The sequence below is a fragment of the Asparagus officinalis genome, unplaced genomic scaffold (assembly GCF_001876935.1).
Source record: "Asparagus officinalis unplaced genomic scaffold, Aspof.V1 AsparagusV1_Un2, whole genome shotgun sequence".
Lineage (NCBI taxonomy): Eukaryota > Viridiplantae > Streptophyta > Magnoliopsida > Asparagales > Asparagaceae > Asparagus > Asparagus officinalis.
This window is the reverse complement of record NW_017972268.1, coordinates 1-6,534: the sequence shown is the minus strand read 5'-3', so window position 1 is coordinate 6,534 and position 6,534 is coordinate 1.

The following is a 6,534-nucleotide window of genomic DNA, read 5'->3' as shown; positions in this document are numbered from 1 at the left end:
GATAGGTATTATGTGTCCCTATCTAAGAGAGTGGGAGTTAATCCTGTATCCAGCGAAGTTCAACCTGATCAACTTCACGTCGTTCGACGGGAAGGGCTCCCCCACTCAACACTTAATTTATTTTAAGTCCTACTTAGGAGTGATCTCTAGTAACGAGCCTTTGATGGTTCGGTTATTCGTTGGCACCCTTCGAGGGCCTGTCTTCGATTGGTACCGTCGTCTTAAGCCTGGAAGTATCAATGACTGAGACGATATGGAAAGCTCATTCCTCGGTAATTTCTTTGATGACGACGCCGAGGTATCCATCAGGACACTCTTTGAGGAGAAATAGGAAGATGAAGAGACGATCGATGACTTCATCAAGCGCTTCCGAAATAAGACGATGAATTATCGAGATCCAGTCACAGAGGACTTTATCCTCCAAACCTGCTGTAATAACCTATCCATTGATATTTTGGAAGTTATGGGAGTATCATCGTCCAACACCTTGAAAGAGTTGAAGGTGAGCGGAGAGCAGGCCGAACGCTTCCTCAGAAGGAAGAAAACTGAAAGAAGCCAACCGACGGCTAACCCTCCGAATTCAAGCTTCGTCTTCCGTGGTAAGGGGAAGGCCCATGCAGCAGTTGTTGATGTTAATCAGACGTCACAATAACAACCCTGAAGACAGCAAAAGACTTCGGATTCGAGACTCCAAAAAGAGTACTCCTTCAAGGACGAAAACATTCCAGCCATTTTCGAATCCTTCCTTGAGAACAACAAGATCAAGCTACCACTTATCATAAATCAGGAGGAAGCTGACAATACTACGGATCCAAAGTACTGTGCGTACCATAGGAGGATCCTTTATCCTACCAAGACTTGCTTTGCTCTCAAAAATAGCATCCAAACCTTGGTTGAAGCTGAAGTCATAACTCTAAATTAAGCCGAATACACACTCCGAAGAGTATACGAGTATAAACTACTTCTCAATCCTTCAACAGGTGCATGAGGATAAACTGCTCCATGCATACTCCAATAGGTCAATGAGTCTAAACTGTTTTTTTTATGGGAAGTTCCTGGAGAGTGTCATGCCTGGTATTCTTAAGGATAACCCGGTCATCCAACTAAGTACAATGTTAGATCCGATTTCGCAAAGAAAGCTGGGGGTGGATGATTCATGTAACGGGAAGTTCCCGGAAGAATGCTATATGGTGTATTCTTAGGGATAACCCGGTCACTACAAAGAAGTGATAAATAAAAAACTCCCACTCGGACTCTGAATGTTCAAGGGTGAAACACATCTCATTGTTGAGATCAATTCCACCAACTTCCAAGCACTTTTTTGCTGAGATGGGATTTGATCACTTTGTTGGATCAATCTTCCCTCACAAAAAACTCTCACTAGTCTTGATGATTTATAATCTTCCACCACAAAATCCCTCACTGATTAAATTAATTGATGGTGGGTCCACTAAAATTCTTCCTGCTTTAATCCACTCAAAATCTTGTTGTGTCTGTGTAGTCAACACTCCCACTATTAAAGTCCATATATAATGCTTGGAATTTTAGTCTACTAATCTTTGATAATTGTCAAACTCCTTCGTGTTAAGTCCTTATCACTTGACACCAAGAACCCCTACTGAGTATTTGTACAAGTCAATACTCCCACTGTGATTTGTACTCACACTCCCATTGTCCACTCGGTCAAACCTTCCTACAGTTAGGATCACAACCAAAATCCCCTCTCGATTCTTTCCATGAACGAGAGGTCCACAAATTGAACGATCAAACCTTTAAACAATTAGGATCGTCTCAAACCCCCATTTGGTCAAACCTTCCTACAGTTAGGGCCAAAACCAAAATCCCCTCTCAATTCTTTCCATAAACGAGAGGTACACTTTCAAATTGAGTGATCAAATCTTCCTACAGTTAGGGTTGTCTCAAACTCCCACTTAGTCAAACCTTCCTATAGTTAGGGTCAAAACCATAATTCACTCTCGATAAACGAGAAATTCACCTTTAGTTCGATAATCAAACCTTCCGACAGTTAGGATTATCCGAATATTTTTGATTCTCGGAGTGGAGATTCCACTCTTAGTTTTACTTTTCCAGATTCTTAAAGTGGAAATCCTATTTTGAGTTTCCTTTGTAACTGAAGATAGAATATAAAATTCTTCCTTTCTAGTATCGGGTTCGTCTTTACCCCAAGAGAAGACATCATCCTTCAACTCTAAAATCCGTGCTTCACAAACACGGGGAATTTTATCCCGAAGCCTAAGTAGGGATAAATCAACGCCTAACACGTGTTGCCGGTTTAGTCCTTCACCGAGTGAAGAAGATACCAGAATCTAAATCTGGGGAATTTTGTCCCGAAACCTAAGTAGGGATAAGTCAAGGCCAAACACTCCCGTCGGAGGCGGAGGACTTCGTCCTTACCGGTCTCCCTCACAAAATCAAGCTGTTCAAGTCCCAAATCAACTCATCACCTGACACTAATCCTAAAAAGGCCAGTATGTTTTCCTCGATTAAAGACCCCTAGCATAAGAGTTACGGCTTAATGCTCAACAACTTCTATGAGCCCGAGTCCGAGTACATCAACCACTATCGAAACATCATCGGGCGAAAGGTCTGGCATATCTCAAATCCTCAGGTTCTTCAGCTGGCATTGGGCCTCGATTTATAAGGGAACGTATGTTGCTAGGACACTGAATGGATGAAATAAAGGTCTTTGATGAAATGCCACACAAAAATGGTGTTGCTTGGAGATATGTTATACTATTAAAGCTTGAATTCACTAAAAGAAGCAGCTCAAATTACTATAATTGATTGACTGTTAACGTTTACATGTTTTATGTTAAATATAATTGAGAAATTGTTAATTTTAAATTATGAGAACGTAGTGTACCAAACGATGAGATCAGGATAACATGTTCCTTTTTGTAATTTATTTGTAATCTGGTAACTAACACCCTTATCCTGTTAACTATTAATCATTATATGTTAACTGTTATTTATAAATTGTTAACTATAATGAATTATCTGTTAACTGTTATTTGTAAACTGTTAACTATAATCCATTACCCGTTAACTGTTATTTATAATCTGTTAGCTATTATTCGTAATCTATTATTCGTTAATTGTCATTTACTATTAACTATTATTTGTAATCCATTATCTGTTAACTGTTATTTCGGGTCATATACATATTAATATAGTTCTTATTTAACATGTTAACTATAATATGTAGCATGTTAACATAATCCGTTAACACTAGGGGTGTGCAAAGTTCGGTCGAAATCGACCGAACCGCCCGATTTCCCACAGTTCGGTGCGGTTTTGATCATCCATCGATTTGGGTCGGGTTCAAAAACTTTCAACCCGATTAAACCAACCCGACCAAACTTTTCCCTACCCGCTATAACCCATACCCGATACCCATTACCCGACTACTATAAAAATCCCAAATTCTCATTCATTCTCCACCCTAAATCTTCCGTTGCTCCCTCTCTCGATCTGGTCCCCGCTGTCGCCTCCACCAATGGTCAGATCCCCAACCCTAACCCTCATCTCGCTCCCCAGCACCTCGCTTGCCAGCCCCCTCACCAGATCCCCAACCCTAACCCTAGCCCTCGCCAGATCCCCAACCCTAACCCTCGCTAGATCCCTAACCTTAACCCTAACCCTAACCCTCCAGTCCCCCTTCTTTAGCCAGCGGGCGGCGACGTCAACGACGAGGGCAAGCCGACCAAATGTAAGTATTTCACTTCTTATCTGCTTCACTTTGTGCATCATAGAGTTTGCATTGAGGACAATGCAAAATTTAGGAGTGGGGGTAGGATTTTGTTATTTTTTCTCTTTATTTTACATTTTTAGTTGCATTTTTGTCATTTTTTCCTTTTCCTTAAAAAATTATAAAAATATCGTCACTTGCCAAATTGATAGAGTTTTGTAATAATTGATTTATTTGATAAATTTTAAATTTTCTAATCTGTTATTTACTCAAGTTCACTTTTTATGATAACTCTAAATAAAATTCTTAAGAAATGATTTTCAAAGTAGTATACTTTACTTAAGCCTTAACTTAGATTTTTATTTAAAATAATGGAATACATGCTTAGCTTAGAGTTAAAAATAATTTTTTAAAGTGGCTTGACTTACATATTTTTCAGAATATATACACATATACATAAAAAATTATAAAAAGAAGAGTGTGAAAAATAGGCACTAAAAGGAAAAGAAAAAAACTCTTAAATTCAAGGTGATTCTATCTTATAAAGCCTAAGATGATCGAGTAATTAAGCCCAAGGAGTATTTCCATACTAATGACCTAAGCCCAATTGGGTTGAGATCCATTGGCACAAAACTCGTTAAATGGTCGCTTAGAAAGCCCGTTAAAGTAGAAAAAATCTCCAAGGAAGAAAGAGTTAAAAATAATAATAATATAAAAAAAATAAAAAAATACTAATAAATGTTTTATATATAGTATATATGGTCTTGGAAAATATTTTAGATCAAGCAACTTGAATTTTATTTTAAACAAAGAGTTAGCATGTTCTTTTCAAAACTTTTAAATTAAATTTTTAAGTTTGGCTTGGTTTTGTATTGCTATAATGAGAAGATTTTCTAGGAAATATACCTTAGAGTTATATATAAAAATGTTTTCTTGAGTAATAACTAGCTTCAATTATCAAGTAAATATAGTTATTTACTAACTTCTTTAATTTGGCAAGATGACCGAATTTTGTGGGTATATTCACTGCAAACCCTCACGAGACTACAACTCGTCCACTAGGGTAACCTAGGGGTTTAAAGGCTTGTTGTATGCGCTAAATACAACCGTGATTCCTGCGAAAGTGAGTTAAGCTTTCCTTCATTTTTCTTTCTTTGCTAGAGGACTAGCAAAAGTTTAGGTGTGGGGGTATTTGATAATCACATTTTATTATAATTTTATACCCTCATTATCTATTTTATATGAATAAATATACCACTAATAATTATTTTTATCTTTTAATTGCAGGTTAATGAAGAATAAATCTTAAACTCTCATCTCTCAACAAAAACCCATTGATTAAATAAAGAAATGAAGCAAAGAAGCACATTGGAAAATCAATTTCCAAATTCCCAAAAACCCAAAAACAAAGCGGATTAGCCTGTAGAAGCCGGAGAAAATCAAAAATCCAATATGAAAAGAAATCATATTCAAAATGGTTGGCCACAAATAAACGACGATATTTCCTAATCTGGAAGGCGGAATTTAACATATAATATATGAAAATCGCCTATCTCGACGAGACGAAGCTATTCGTGAAATCAGAATTTGGATATAGTGGGTATTGATGTCGGTATCGATGTCGGCATCGATGCTGGCATCGATACCTGCATCGATGCTGGCATCGATACCTGCATCGATGCCTGTTTACTGTAGCGCGAGTCAATGACTGATTTTGCTTGTCTTGGGGCTCAAGTTTGATCCAATGACTCTCATTCACTGATGTTTACTATAAATAGGGGTAGAGAGTGAGGGGTTAGAGGTGTGAAAATTTTTGTAACTCCTTTTGGAGAGGAGGGCTACTCTTAATTGAGAAGGCCTTCCAAATTTGTAACCTTTTGTTACAATTAATAATAATATTTTTTTCACCATTTTAAATATTTCTTCACTTTGTTGCATGATGAAGATGGAGATGAAGAATTATTTAGAGGTTTGCATTTCTTTTCTTTTTCTCTTTTATTTCTTTTTTATTGCTTATTAGTTTAGATTTATTTCTATGCTTATAGTTAGATTTTATTTTCTTGTTAAATAGCCAAGAGACTAGAACCCTCTTATCTTAGATTTATTTCATGCTTATAGATTAGATTTATTTCATGCTTATAGAGTAGATTGATTTTCTTGCATTTAATTCTTGTAATTTATTTTGTAGTTTAGATTTTGTAATTTATTTTGTAGTTAGATTTTAATTTCTTATACTATTCACCTTGAGGCTAGAACCCTCTTGGGTTTAGTTTTTTTTTTGTTTATTTTCATTTTGTTTGATTCGCTTTTAGGCTAGAACCCTCTAGGGAATCACCCTTTTCTAAGAAGTTGGTTCAATTTTAGATTACCCATATATATAATTGAATTCACCATCTTTAATTTCTTATATTTTCTTTTATTCTTGAATTTTATTTTTCATTCTTGATTTTTTATTTGTTTCTCGATTTTTTTCATTCTTCCTTCTTGCCTTGTTGATCACATTTATTTTTTTACTCACATCCACTCTCAAAAACATTGATTTACACACTATCACGTTCACTCTCATTATCTCTCCACAATCACATTCACTCATCACTCCTATTTGTCACACACACAACATAAGAACTGATTTTATATTTTCTCCTACAAAACACCTTCCTCGTGGATCGATATCTTTATACTATAACTTGACACGGTTGTGCACTTGCAACATTTTTGGTACATAATTATGCCGCATCAATTCAACATTAAATACATACATTGATAATTACAAGAAGCTTATGGATATGTGTGTCAAGTCTAAGTCAAAATCATCCACTCATTAT